Genomic DNA, 15,868 nt, shown 5'->3' with positions numbered 1-15,868 from the left:
GGAGACCTTCTGGATCCTTTCAGAAAAACTACATTTTTATGGTATATGCTAAGCACTTACTATGTGCCAGCCACTATGCTAAGCGCTGGGGTAGATTCAAGCTAATCACGTTGGACACAGTCCCTGTTCCACATGGGGCTCACAGTCTTAATCCCCATTTTACAGTTGAAGTAACTGAGACACAGAGAATTCAAATAACTTGTCAAAGGCACAGCAGACAGGCGTTAGAGCCGGGATTAGAACCCAGATCCTTCTGGCTCCCAGGCCCGGAGTCTTTCCACTAAGCCACAAGACTTCTCCACTGCGGCCACCAAACCCCACATGCAACACTTCGCCTGACAACCTGACAACTGATAGAATAGCACATAGAGTTCTTACGTACCGGTCACCAACTGAGATGGTAGGGATTGAGTCGACCAATCTCGCCGCCTCCTCTTCTCCAAATGTTGCAACCCCAAGAGCAAATCTCTGATTTTCACCTCCTCTCTGTTTGACGAGAGGGTGGAACTAAGCGAGTCGTGGAGGGGGTGGGTTGTTTTATCCCTCTCCGGTTGAGAGGTGTTGCAGGGGATCTTTGTATCACTGTTCCCTCTGTCACCACTTTTACTAGCTGGGGTGCTAGTCCACGGACAGCAAAGGAGCTCAGAGACAGAGTGAAACCACCTGAGACACTGCACTTCCTGCCAGGACTTTGCTAATCTCCTGGCACACATGGAATTTTTTGTTTGTTTGTTTTTATGGCATTTGTTAAGTGCTTACTATGCGTCAAACGCTTTTCCTGTCGCCATTTGGACAATCCACTTAACCAATAGTCCAGGAGTACACGTTCAGCTATACAGTAGAAGTCGTAATAGTCTTTATTAAGTGCTTACTATGTGTTAAACACTAGCCTAAGCGCTGTTTGGACAATCCACTTAACCAGGGGTCCAGGAATTCCTATTCAGATACAAAGTATGAGTCGTACTTTTATTCATTAAGTGCTTACTGTGTGCAGAGCACTGTACTAAGCTGTTAGTGCAGTGCTCTGCACATAGTAAGAGCTCAATTAATACAACGGAATGAACAATAAAAGATAGGAGAAAGTACACATGAGGGGATAAAACACAGTCCCTATCCCCCGTGCAGATCACAATCTAAACGTGGACAGGGATCACATCTACCATGTTGTATTGAATGCTCCCAAGCACTTAGTACAGTGCTCTGCATCATCATCATCATCAATGGTATTTATTGAGTTCCTACCATGTTCAGAGCACTGTACTAAGCACTTAATTCCTTAGCAGATAACATTTATTGATTGATAGTTGTCCTTCATCCTCGAAGAAGGTTCCAAACTGACAATAAGAATATAGAAATTACTTAATAAATGTCATAATAATGATACAGTGAGTGCTTAGCAAATATAATAATAATATAATTACGTAACAAATGCCATAATAAGAATTTCGTGAGAGCTTAACAAATACCATAATGATAACATAGTAAAAACTTAGCAAATGCCATAATAATAATAATATAGTAAATGCTTGACAAATACCCGTAATAATGTAGTAAGTACTTAACAAATCCCATAATAATAATATAATTAGTGCTTAACAAATGCCATTACAATAATATAGTGAGTGAACAGTGCCCCAGCCCTTATAACAGTGCCTAGTGGCACATAGTTAGGGCTTAACAAAGCATTATCATTAGTATTATTATTGTTATTAAGTCCCTTAATAAGATAGTGAGTGCGTCACAAATACCACAATAATAATATAGTGAATACTTAAAAATGCCATAATAATAGTATAGTGAGTGCTTAGCAAATACCATAATAATAATATAGTAAATGCTTAATAAATGTCATAATAATAATATCGTGCGTACTTAATAAATGCTATAATAATAATATGAGTGCTTAACAAATGTCATAATAATAATATTGTGAGTGCTTAATATTTACAATACTAACAGTAGAGTGAGTGCTAAACAAATATCAGAATAGAATAGTGAGCGATTAACAAATGCAACAGCAATGATGATAATATTAATAATTATTATAAATCTAGGTGGATAAATCTAGATGGTCCATTCTCTCCCGTGGGTTTTGTGATTTTTGTCCTTCTAGAGGTTGAACATAGCAGCCCACTGGGAATCCTAGCCTCTGTGAGTAGGCAGGATCCCCAGAGACTGGGAGAATATGAAAGTCGTACGTTTTTCAGTTCATAAAACCGGCTCCTCTGTTTGCGCAGCACGTTGTTTTGAAAGTATTTGCCATCGGTTCTGGGCTCAGATGGGATGACCGTCAGAGATCTAGAGCACTTTCTGGAGTTCGTGACTGTGGTGGCTGAGAACCGGGTAATTGTGAGAGTTAAGGAGAGAATCCAACAATCAGTGGGTGCTTGCTGGGTGCAGAGCACTGAGCTAAGCACTTGGGAGAATACACTAATACAGAGTGGGTAGGCACATTCACTGCCCACAACGAGCTTACAGTTTAGAATTAGAGACAGATGTTAGTCAAACAGTCAGTGGCATTATCCAGTGCTTACCGTGTGCAGAGCACTGAACGAGTGATTGGAAAAGTCCAGTATAGCAGAGTTGGTGGACGTGATCCCTGACTCAGCAAGTTTACACTGTAGTTGCGGAGGCAGACATTAGTCAATGAATTACTGGTATATATTGAGCGATTGTGTGAAGAGAACTGAAGTAAGCAACTGGAAGAGTACGATAGAGTTGGTAGACACATTCCATGTCCACAACGAGCTGATCATCTAGAGGGATCAAGGAAAGCTCTCTCATTTCATTCCAGACCTGATTCTAAGAAAACCCATGAGGAAGGTGAGCTTGATTTTCCTGATTTTAATAAATTGGGTATTAAGTTGAGGAAATTGAGATGCAGAGAAGCAACATAGCTTGCCCAGGTCACACAGCAGGCAAGCGGTAGAGCCGGGATTATGCTCTTTCTATTAGACCAGGCTCAGGGCATTGTTTACAGGACAGGGAATGACTAGGCTGGGGAGAGATGTTCTGAACTGACGCTGGGACTGAGAACGGAGAGGCTTTTTTATGATGATGATGGTGTTTGTTAAGTGCTTACTAAGTGCCAACAACTGTTCTAAGCACTGGGGTAGATACAAGGTAAACTGGTTGTACCACGTGGGGCTCACAGTCTTCATCCCCATTTTACAGATGAAGGAACTGAGGCACAGAGAAGTGAAGTGACTTGCCCGAAGTCACACAGTTGACGAGTTGTGGAGCTTGGATTAGAACCCATGAGCAAAACCTCCTCACTCTCGGCTTCAAGGCTCTCCATCAACTCGCCCCCTCCTACCTCACCTCCCTTCTCTCCTACAGCCCAACCCGCACCCTCCGATCCTCTGCCGCTAACCTCCTCACTGTGTCTCGTTCTCGCCTGTTCCACCGTCGACCCCCTGCCCACGTCCTCCCCCTGTCCTGGGATACCCTCCCTCCGCACATCCGCCAAGCTAGCTTTCTTCCTCCCTTCAAAGCCCTACTGAGAGCTCACCTCCTCCAGAACGTCTTCCCAGACTGAGCCCCATTTTTGCTCTCCCCCTCCCCATCCCCCCGCTCTACCTCCTTCCCCACCCCACAGCACCTGTATATATGTTTGTACAGATTTATTACTCGATTTATTGCACTTGTACATATTTACTATTCTACTTATTTCGTCAGTGATGTGCATCTAGCTTTACTTCTATTTATTCTGATGACGATACCTGTCTACATCTTTTGTTTTGTTGTCTGTCTCCCCCTTCTAGACTGTGTGCCCGTTGTTGGGTAGGGATCGTCTCTATATGTTGCCAACTTGTACTTCCCAAGCGTTTAGTACAGTGCTCTACACACGGTAAGCGCTCAATTAATACGATTGCATGAATGAATGAATGACTCCCAAGACCGGGATCTATCCACTAAGCCACACTGATTCTATGTGTTGTGGTATTTGTTAAGTGCTTACTATATCAATATTATCATTACTTTATCACTATTATGGTATATTACTATTATTATTCTAATTATTGTTCTATTCTACTGCTCTACATTTTGTATTGTTCCACTGTTCTATTAATACTCTTCCAAGAGCTGGAGTAGTTTACAACTTCATTAGGTTGGATACAGTCCCTGTCCTGCATGGGGCTCACAGTCTAAATAAGGTAGAGAAGAGGAGAACTGAAGCACAGAGAAGTTAAGTGACTCGTCCAAGGTCACACAGCAAACAGTTGTCAGAGTCAGAATTAGAACCCAGCTTCTCTGAATTCCAGTCCCATGCTCTTACCACTAGGCCATACTGCTTCTCCAAGGCTTATTAGTTCGAGGGTCCCTTGGAGGTTGAAGAGACCCTGCTCTGAGAAGTCTTAACCTGCCCTCCATCCTGCCATGGCCTGAGATATGGTGCCTTGCACAATATTTATTTATTTACATTAATGTCTGTCTCCCCCTCTATCTTCTCAATGATAAATATGATCGAATGAAATACGATTGAATGAAAGAAGTAGGACTAAGGGCCGGAGGGATATTTTCCACTTTCTTGAGAACAGCAGGAGAAGAAAAAAGAGCAACAGCAGCAGCTGCTACAGGAGCGCCCCAGTACAGCTAGAGGTACAATGGCCACTTTTGCCCCGCGGGTAGCCCAGGGACCAGGGGCCACAAGGTGATGAGTGAAACCTGCCCCAGCTCCAGGAAAGAACCCTTCAAGATCCCCATCACTCCTCCTTCGAGGCTTATCCTGGCACTACCTCTTTCCCATCCAAATTAATATTCTTTTCTCGGGGGTATTGAGAGCCGAGTTCATTAGTTCCTTGCTATAAGGATCTCCAGGAAACGTCTCCTTTGTTATCTAAAGAGCACTCGCCATCTACATTGAGAAGAACTCATAAAGGGGCTGAATTTTGTCCCTGTAAAATAAGGTCTGGGATAGAGATGAATAATGTCAAATCTCCTTTCTGTGACTGTTAGGAAGCAGCTTGCTTTCTCCAGTCTCAGCTATCCTGTCTTTCCTCTCCGCTAGAACATATGTTTCTCCAACCTCGCTGGTAGGCTGGCAGGAAGGGTGTTGCCCAGGAATACGACTCCTCTCCCCTCCACAAACCGATGGAAGTAGCAACAGCAGAAGGACGAGGATAAGGGAAATTCTGTCCTGCCTGGCAGAGCACCACAAATATGGGGAGAGATTTGGGCTACCTAAATGGTATGCAATTCTTCCTGAGAATAGGGAGAAGGTCGATTCGGATTTTCAAACGAACAAACCGTAAACTCAGTGTGAAAACTCTGACTAAAACCACCGAGAGTGTCAGAAAGGTAAGTACATCTTCCTCCTTAAGTACCTAGTTCCTCCCGAAATTTGATCTCTGATGGGTTTTCCTGTCCCAAATCTGATCTTTCTGATTTGGTCAGGGAAGGAGATAGCGACAGTTGGAAAGGAATTGGCTGGATTAGTAGTTTTGCTGGCTGGATCGATCTCTGAGGGTTTGGGATTGGCCCGTGCCTCAGGTGATCTGTTGCCCCTGGCAAATGTCTCTTTTTCATCAGGCATATCCTAGCTGGAGCCCTGCTAGGGATCCATTTGACGGTTCTCAGCTCTTGAATACCTGGGATTCTAGCCCCAGCTCTGCCTGGAGATGGCTGACGCGACTGATGACTTCCCTGAACCTGGGTTCAAAAATCCGGGTGAATTCCTCTATAGCTAATTTTTATTGCTGATCTCTGCCATTAGATTGTAAACTCCCCACAGGCGGGGTCTGTAGTCTATTGTTGTGCTCTGTATGCAGTAAGCACTCACTAAATACCACCGACTGATTGATTTTACTTCCCTAACAGCCTATAAGAGTGTTGTGTACAGACGAGGTGCCCAATAAACGCTGATTAGGATTGGTTTAATAAAGATAGCCATGGTGATGATAATGATTCAGTCCAATGAGAGAAGGAGAAGCATTTCTACTGGTTTCACTGAGTTTCCCTTTTTAGCCTCTCTCCTCATTTAATCGTATTTATCGAGCGTTTACTTTTTGCAGAGCGCTGTATTAAGCGCTTGGAGGAGAATAATAAAACAATAAACAGATAAATTCCCTGACCAGCTTCACTTCTGCTTCCTCTCTCATCCTCAGTTGTGACCCCGGAGGAAATCCAGAGTCAGCGAAGAGAAATCATACCTCAGTGACCGAGTTCATCCTCCTAGGGCTGACAGACAATCCAGATTGGAAGATTTTTATTCCCGCTACTCGGTTATCTGTTGAGCATCACTGGGAACCTGACCATTCACACTCTCACCCTACTGGACTCCCACCTCCGCACCCCAATGTACTTTTTCCTACAGAATTTCTCCTTCCTAGAAATTTCGTTTACGTCCGTCACCATTCCCAACTGCTGGTGGGTATTTCGACCGGGGACAGGACCATTTCCTATAATGCTTGTGTCATTCAGTTGTTCTTCTTCATCTTCGGAGCGACGGAGTTCTTCCTGCTGGCCGAGATGTCCTACGACCACTATGTCGCCATCTGCCGGCAGCTGCACTACTTGACCATCATGAGCCGGATAGTCTGCACCCTGATGGTCCTCTACTCCTGGCTGGTCGGCTTCCTGATCATCTTTCCGGGACTCATCCTGGGTCTCCAGCAGGACTTCTGTGACTCAAACGTCAACATCCATTTCACCTGTGACACTGCGCCCATGAAGGAAATCTCGTGTACTGACACGCAATTATTAGAGAAGATCAATTTTATATTAACAGTTGGGACACTCCTGGTCACTCTGGCACTAGTCGCTGTGTCCAACACGGCCATCATCCACCCCATCCTGAGACTGCCGTCCACCCAAGAAAGAAAAAAAGCCTTTTCCACCTGTTCCTCCCACATGATCGTCATTTCCCTCTCTTATGGCAGCTGTGTATTCACGTACATCAAGCCATCCACCAAGGAAGGTTTAGACTTCAACAAGAGGGTAGCGGTGCTAAACACCTCCGTGGCCCCCATGCTGAACCCCTTTATCTACACCCTACGAAACCAACAGGTGAAGCAGGCCTCAAGGACATAGCCAAGAAGGTGATTTTCTTTAAGAAAAAAATAAGAGGCTTTAGATCCTTGTTTGTGATTCTGTAACAGAAAACGAAATTGAATGGCCAAAGCTTTCCTTAGTGAGGATGGACTTACATCTCCCCTTCAGGTCTTCCTTCCTCATCCTCTTTTTCTGTTTCCACTCCCAAGTCTGAGCCGCTCAACACTTTGTCCACTAGATCTGCCCCATCCCTTTCGGCAACACCTTTAGAGCTAGTTGTGATCGTATGAGTAGTAGAATAATAATTGTGGTATTTGTTAAATGTTTACTATGTGTCAGGTACTGTACTAAGCGCTGGGGTGGATACAAGCAAATCGGGTTTGACAGAGTCTCTGTCGCTCATGGGGTTCAGGATTGTAGCAGTGGTGGTAGTAGTAGTAGTAGAAGTAGTAGTAGTAGTAGTAGTAGTAGTAGTAGTAGTAGTAGTAGCAGTACTTTCCCATCACTGTAGACAGCAGCACCATCCTTCCTGTCTCACAAGCCCATTACCTTGGCATTATACTTGACTCCTCTCTCTCATTCAACCCACAAATTCAATCCATCGCGAAATTCTGAGGTCCCACCTTCACAACATCGCTAAAACCCGCCCTTTCCTCTCCATCTATACTGCTACCACGCTAACACAATCACTTATCCTATCCCGTCTGGATTACTGCATCAGTCTCTCCATGCTGACCTCCAGCCTCCTATCTCTCCCCGCTCAAGTCTATACTTCTCTCTGCTGCCTGGATCATTTTTCAACCAAAACGTTCTGGACACGTCACCCCTCTCCTCAAAAAAAAAAACAACCCTCCAATGGTTGCTCATCCACCTCCTTATCAGACAAAAATTCCTCTCCATTGGCATTAATGCATTCCATCACCTTGCCCCCTCCTACCTCATCTCACTTCTCTCCTTCTAAAATCCAGCCCACACAACTCGCTCCTCTAGTGCTAATCAGTGTGCCTCCTCCACTGTGCCTTGATCTCGCCTGTCTCGCCACAAAGCCCTAGTCCACATCCTGCCTCTGGCTTGGAATGCCCGCCCTCCTCAAATCTACCAGAAAATTACTGTCCCCCAACCTCTTCAAATTCTTACTGAAGACACATCTTCTCCACGAGGCCTTCCCAGACTAAGTCCCACTTTTCCTCATCTTCCATTCCCTTCTACGTCGCCATGACTTGTTCACTTGTCTCTTCCCCTCCTCCCAGCCCCACAGCTCGTATATGTGTATATAGATTTATATATCTGTAATTTGATTTTTTTGTATGGATATCTGTTATTTGCATTGATGTTTGCCTTCCCATTCATCTTGTAACCTCCTCAGCGGTTAGAACAGTGCTTTGCACATAGTAAGCGCTTAATAAATGCCATTATTATTGTTATTATTATTACTATAATCATTACTATTATTCCCCACCCTCAGACTGTGAGCTCACTTTGGACAGGGATTGTCACTCTTTGTTGTTGTATTGTACTTTCCCAAGCGCTTAGTACAGTGCTTTGTGCACAGTAAGCGCTCAATAAATGCGATTAAACAAATGAACAAATAAATAAATTCAATCGTATTTATTGAGCACTTACTGTGTGCAGAGCACTGTACTAAGCGCTTGGGAAGTACAAGTTGGCAACATATAGAGACGGTCCCTACCCAACAGCGGGCTCACAATCTAGAAGGGTGAAACAGACAACAGAACAAATCATATTAACAAAATAAAACAGAATAAACATGTACAAAGTGAAATAAATAGAGTAAAAAATATGTACAAACATATATACATGTATATAGGTGATCTGGGGAGGGGAAGGAGGTAAGGCGGGGCGAATGGGGAGGAAGAGTGAGAGAGGAAGGAGGGGGCTCAGTCTGGGAAGGCCTCCTGGAGGAGGTGAGCTCTCTGTAGGGCTTTGCAGGGAGGAAGAGAGCTAGCTAGACGAATTTGCTGAGGGAGGGCATTCCAGGCCAGGGGGAGGACGTGGGCCGGGGGTCGACAGCGGGACGGGCGATAACGAGGAGGAGGAGGGTAGCGACAGAGGAGCGGAGGGTGCTGGCTGGGCTATAGAAGGAAAGAAGGGAGGTGAGGTAGGAGGGGGCGAGGTGATGGAGAGCCTTGAAGCCGAGAGTGAGCGGTTTTTGCCTGATAGTAATAGTAATAGAAATAATGGCATTTATTAAGCCCTTACTATGTGCAAAGCACTTTTCTAAGCGATGGAGTGGCTACAAAGTGATCAGGTTGTCCCACGGGGGGCTCACAGTCTTCATCCCCATTTTATCGATGAGGGAACTGAGGCACAGTGAAGTTAAGTGACTTTGCCCACAGTCACACAGCTGACAATTGGCAGAGCCGGGATTTGAGCCCATGACGTCTGACTTCAAAGGCCATGCTCTTTTGCACTGAGCCACACTGCTTCTTACGCTGCCTGATGCGTAGGTTGATTGGTAGCCACTGGAGATTTTTGAATAAATGAATAAATAAATAAATAAATAGTAGTAGTAGTAGTAATAGTGATTCTCTGTCTCTCCCATCTTCATTCCATATTCGACACTGCTGCCCGGATCATTTTTATTGAAAAAAGGCCCAGTCCCTATCTCCCCTCTCCTCAAAAACCTCCAACTGTTGGCCATCTACCCGTGATTCAAATAGAAAAACCTAACTATAGGCTTTAAGGCACTTAGTCATCTCTCCCCCTTCCACCTTACTTCACTCATCTCCTACTGCAACCAAACCCACACACTTGCTTCTTTAATACCAGCCATTGTACCTCAATCCCTTCTTTCTCACCACAGACCTCTTACCCACATCCTCCCTCTGGCTTGGAATTCCTTCCCCCTTCGTATCTGACAGACCACCACAACCCCCACTTCATTCATTCATTCATTCAATCGAATTCAATGAGAGCTTACTGTGTGCAGAGCACTGTATTAAGTCTTGGTAGAGTACCATATAAAAATAAACAGACGCATTCTCTGCCCACAAACAGTTTACAGTCTAGAGGCGGAGGCAGACGTCAATATAAAAAAAAATTACTGATCTATACATTAGTGCTGTGGGTCTGGGATAGAGGTGGATAAAGGGAGCAAGTTAGGGTGAATTGGAAAGGACTGGGAGAAGAGGAAAGGAGGACTTAGCCAGGGAAGGCCTCTTGGAGGAGTTGTGCCTTCAAAGCCCTACTTAATCATATCTCCTCCAAAACCCCTCTCCTGACTAAGCCCTATCTTCTGTGTCACCTACGGACTTGGATCCGAACACCATAAGCCCTTTGATACATAACCATCTGTAATATATTTTAACGTCTGTCTCCCTCTTTAGACTGTAAGCTCCTTGTAGGCAAGGCTCTTGACTACCTACTCTACTGTGTTGTACTCTCCCAAGTGCATTGTACAGTGCTTTGCACACAGGAAGTGTTCAATAAATGTCATTGACTGATTGATTGATTGATAATTTTAGCCTCAAAAAAGTAATAATAGCAAAGCAGCAGTAGTGGTAGCAGAAGTAATAACACTAAAAGAAGTATTCATAATAGATATAGTAGTAATAGTAGCAGTAGACGTAATAGCAGAAGCAATGGAATGAATGAATATTAATGAATTATTATTATAATATTTGTTAAGCGCTTACTATGTGCCAGACATAGTTTTAAGCGTTGGGGTAGATATAAGATAGTCGGGTTGGACACAGTCCCTGTCCCACAGGGGGCTCACCGTCTTAATCCTCATTTTACAGTTGAGAGAACCTAGGCACAGAGAAGTGAAGTGACTTGCCCAAGGTCACCCAACAGGCAAGTGGTTGAACAGGGAATCTCACTGAACACTCAGTAACTTGTTCTGATCACTTACATTTATAAATATATTTTATTTCTATCTCGCCCATTAGAGTGGAAGCTCCTCATGGGCTGAGAATGTGTCACATGTTTCTTACCAACCAATTTCTACTCACATCAAGTGAGAAATCCTCTCTGTTGGCTTTTGGACTGTTATCCTGCAATCTTACCGATACCAGTTTAATCTCTTCTCCCAAGCCTCCTACTCAGACTGTGGCCTTTCCTCCTCCCAAGCAAACCTATCAGATGGACCTCGCTGGCGATCCTGCTGACGGCACTACCATCCTTCCCGTCTCACAAGCCCGCAACCTTGGTGTCATCCTCGACTCTGCAATCTCGTTCACCCCTCACATCCCAGCCGTCACCAAAACCTACCGGTCTCACCTCCGCAACATTGCCAAGATCCGCCCCTTACTCTCCATCCAAACCGCTACCCTGGTCGTTCAGCCTCTCATATTATCCCGTCTGGATTACTGTATCAGCCTCCTCTCCGATCTCCCATCCTCCTGTCTCTCCCCACTTCAATCCATACTTCACTCCGCTGCCCGGATTGTCTTTGGCCAGAATCGTTCTGGGCATGTTACTCCCCTCCTCAAAAATCTCCAGTGGCTACCAATCAACCTACGCATCAGGCAGAAACTCCTCACTCTCGGCTTCAAGGCTCTCCATCACCTCGCCCCCTCCTACCTCACCTCCCTTCTCTCCTTCTACAGCCCAGCCCACACCCTCCGCTCCTCTGCCGCTAATCTCCTCACCGTGCCTCGTTCTCGCCTGTCCCGCCGTGGACCCCCGGCCCACGTCATCCCCCTGGCCTAGAATGCCCTCCCTACGCACATCCACCAAGCTTGCTCTCTTCCTCCCTTTAAAGCCCTACTGAGAGCTCACCTCCTCCAGGAGGCCTTCCCAGACTGAGCCCCCTCCTTTCTCTACCACTCCTCCCCTCCCCATCCCCCCTCCTTACCTCCTTCCCCTCCCCACAGCTACTGTATATATGTTTGTACGTATTTATTATTCCATTTATTGTATTTGTACATATTTATTCTATTTATTTTATTTTGTTAATATGTTTTGTTTTGTTCTCCGTCTTCCCCTTCTAGGCTGTGAGCCAACCGTTAGGTAGAGACCGTCTCCATATGTTGCCAACTTGTACTTCCCGAGCGCTTAGTACAGTGCTCTTCACACAGTAAGCGTTCAATAAATACGATTGAATGAACGAATGAATGAATGAATCCTGCAATATTCCATATCCTACTCCCTTTCCGCTCCAAGAAGCACCCTGCCCACTTCCCTTAGCCAGAACACAACGGAACCTTGCTTCAAAGCCAAATGTTACTTCCTTCAGGAAGCCTTCCTTGATTGATAGCTCCCTTTCCTAGTTGGGAAGTCCCATTAGCCACTTTCACTACCCTGTGCATTTCTTTTTTAGTAGTGTACTTGTAAGTTTTGTGAGTGTGACTGTGACTCGTATTTGAATGACTTGCCCGTAAATTAATTAATCAATACCACTAATTTAGAACCCACTTTTAAATAGTCAATCAATCAAGCCATAGAATCGACTAAGTACATACCTGATTGGTGCAGAGCACGATTCAGAGCTCTTGGGAGAGTAAAGCAGAGTTAGGAGAGTCCGGACTGGGAGTCAAAAGGACCTGGGTCCAATCACGGCCCGGTCGTTTCTTTGTTGTGTGACCTTGGGGAAGTCATTTACTCAGGTACATCATCTGTAGACTGGCGAATAAGACTATGAGCTCCACTGGGACATGGACTGTGTCCAACCTGATTTCCTTGTATCTACCCAGCGCTTATCACAGTGCCTGACTAATGGTAAGTGTTTAAGAAATACCATAAAAAGTCCCTGTCCTCAGGGAGTTAAAAGTCTAGCGGGGGAGATTGTAGGGGAGAGGGAGTAATTCAGAGAAAAGCGTTGGTAAAGGAGAGATTGAAACTAAGGACAATAAGATAAGAAAAGAGGCTGATGGTTTAGATCGTTCAAAGACACTGCCGCCTACTCTTCTTTGGACACTTCATTCATTCAATCGTATTTATTGAGCGTTTACTGTCTGCAGAGCACTGTACTAAACGTTTAGAAAATCGGGCACAAATAGAGACAATTACTACCCAACAACGAGCTCACAGTCTAGAACGGGGGAGACACAGCAATTGTACATTCCAGCTAGTGTTGGTGAATGACAGTAACCTCATTAAGGGCAGAGAGTGTGTCTGTCACTGTTATATTGTACTCTCCCAAGCGCTTAGTACAGTGCTCTGCACACAATAAGCCATCAAAAAGTACGATTGAATGAATGAACGACTGAATGAAACAAGGGAGAGAGCAGGGGTTCACTGCTCCTGATCTCTCTACCTGGGTCACAGACTGCCTCTGTGCCAGCCCTCACTTCCCCTCGCCCTTATGATGCATCAACAGGTCCAGTCAAAGAGAACAGGCAACCACGGGAAACGGCACGGGGGTGACAGAGTTCATCCTCGTGGGGCTCACCGATGAACCCCACCTGCAGGCTCCTCTCTTCTCTATCCTCTTTCTCACCTATGCATTAAGCGTCACCGGGAACCTGACCATCGTCACCCTCACCTTGCGGAACTCCCGCCTCCGCACCCCCATGTACTTCCTCCTACGCAACTTCTCCTTGCTGGAGATCGCCTTCACATCTGCCAGCATTCCCAGATTCCTTGTCACGAATGTCACCGGAGACAGAACAATTTTCTTTTCCAACTGCTTCACTCAGCTGTTCTTCATCATCTTTCTGGGGGTGAAGGAGTTCTTCCTCCTGGCCGCATGTCCAACGACCGCTACGTCGACCTCTGCCAGCCCCTGCACGACACGAGAGTCAGGAGCCGGGGCGTCTGAGTTCTGCTGGTCCTCTGCTACTGTCTGGCTCGGTTTCCGGTCGTCTTTCCGCCAGTCATTGTTCTCCTCCATCATGATTTCCGCTCCTTCAATATAATCAACCACTTCATCTGTGATTCTTCTCCCATGCTAGAGCTCTCCTGCTCGGATCCCCGGTTCCTGGAGCTAATGGCTTTCCTCCTGGCCTTGAGGATGCTCCTGGTCACCCTGGTTCTGGTGACCGCGTCCTACATAGCCATGGTCTGCCCCATCCTGACACTGTCCTCTGCTCAGCAGAGGAGAAAGGCCTTTTCCACCTGCTCCTCCCACACGGTCGTGGTCTCCAGGACATTTGGCAGTTGGCATTTGGCATCTTCATGTACATCAAACTGTCCGCCAAGGACAGAGTGGACCTGATCAAGGCGGTGGCGGTACTGCACACTTCCGTTGCCCCCATGCTGAATCCCTTCATCTACACTGTGCGGAACGAGCAGGTCAAATAGGTCTTCAGGGCCCTGGTGCACCCAGTGTGGTTTTCCTTCTGGACGTGAGGTATCATCTACGACAAAATACCACAGGAAAATCTGCAGGAGTCGCAAAAGATCGATCACAGAGACTCGGTGCCTGTACATTAGCCTCATCTGCTGACCGACAAACAGGACCTGGCCGATCTTCAGCCTTCTGTGCTCCCCCACACCCGCCCTCCTGTAAATCCCTCCCCTGGCCAGGTTCCCCCTGAAACCCCAGCCCTTCTGTCCTTATACATTTAGAGGGGAATCTTGCCTTTTCCCTCCACATGATAGAGATGTTCGGAGGTTTGCTCTGCAGATCGGTGCCTAAGCTGGTGGGGTACCACAGGTGCAATGGGTGTGTGTGTGTGTGTGTGTGTGTGTGTGTGTGTGTGTGTGTGTGTGTGTGTGTGTGTGTGTGTGTGTGTGTGTGTGTTTTTCCTAGTCTCCTTCCGTGTCCTAGCTAAGTGAGTTCTTGCACCAAGACCTTTGATGTCACTTGATGTCACTGGTCGTCGACGGAGGGGAACCAATGACTCACCACCTCTTGCTAGTATCCTATTGCTCCTACACTTCTACCCTCTTGCTCTCCCCATCTCATTCCCACTTCCTCTCATCCCAGCACGCATGCATGTGTAAGCATTAGATTTAATTATAGTGATATATTCTTATTTGGGCAGGCATTTGAGTGGTCATTAGAAAACCAGTGTAGCCTAGTCGATAGAGCAGGGGCCTGAGAGTCAGAAGGCCCTGTGTTTAATCCTGGCTCTGCCACTTGTATGTTGTGTGACCTTGGGCAAGTCACTTCTCATCTCTGTATCTCAGTTACGTCATCTGTAAAATGGGAATTAAGACTGTGATCCCCATGTGGGACAGGGACTATATCCAACACAATTAATTTATATGTAGCCCAGCGCCCACTACAGTGTCTGGCACATAGTAGCACTTACCAAAAACATATAAATACAGCATTCCAATCTGTCTTATTTGTTCTGCTTCCTTCCTGATCCTTATTCTTACTTTGACGCCCACTCTTTGGAAATCATTTCTCTCTGTCTCCCCTATTTGATTGGAAATGCCTGGATAGCAGGAACTCGGTGTCTTCCTTTAGTTGTGTTTTGCCAAGCACTTAATACAGTGCCTAGAATTCAGTCAGTAGGCAGACACTAGATTCCATTTGATTGATTGATGAATTTCTTAGCACTCGGTATGCCCTCAATAAATGCAAAGAAATTGATTGATGGCATTTATTGAGCACATAGTGAGTGCAAAGAAATCCTTCAAGCACAGAGGTCTGGACAACATATATGTTATTGATGGATTGGGATTGTGTATTTTCCTCCTGGAAGGGCTTGGGAAATAACTGGTGGCTGTGAATCCCCGAGGGCAGTCCCTGGGGAGGACCAGTGTTGATGGAGTCAAAGAGCAGGGCCCAGACAGAAGGTCCTGATGTAGGGTGGGGCAGTACCAGGCTGATGGATGAGCCTCTCCCCTCTCTGAGACTAAAGATGGAGTCGATGCCCCTTCCTAGAAAAGAACCCAGCCAAGGTTTCTAGACGAGGTCCCTGCAGTCCCTGTTTCATCTCTAAATTCTGAGCCCCCGACCCTGCCCTCAGAGTTCCCCCCTGCCCCGTTCTCCCCGGGCCCCAGTCTCCACTGGCCA

The 15,868-nt window shown here is 46.0% G+C and overlaps 1 pseudogene; it reads left to right on the top strand.

Moving 5' to 3' along the window:
* The first annotated feature begins 2,283 nt into the window (after positions 1-2,283).
* Positions 2,284-7,032, top strand: LOC119921596 (annotated as a pseudogene).
* Positions 7,033-15,868: the final 8,836 nt, after the last annotated feature.

This window comes from Tachyglossus aculeatus (assembly GCF_015852505.1).
Source record: "Tachyglossus aculeatus isolate mTacAcu1 chromosome 12 unlocalized genomic scaffold, mTacAcu1.pri SUPER_6_unloc_3, whole genome shotgun sequence".
In the NCBI taxonomy this organism is placed as follows: Eukaryota; Metazoa; Chordata; class Mammalia; order Monotremata; family Tachyglossidae; genus Tachyglossus; species Tachyglossus aculeatus.
Note: the sequence above shows the minus strand (reverse complement) of the source record. Positions and strands in the feature narration are given on the sequence as shown.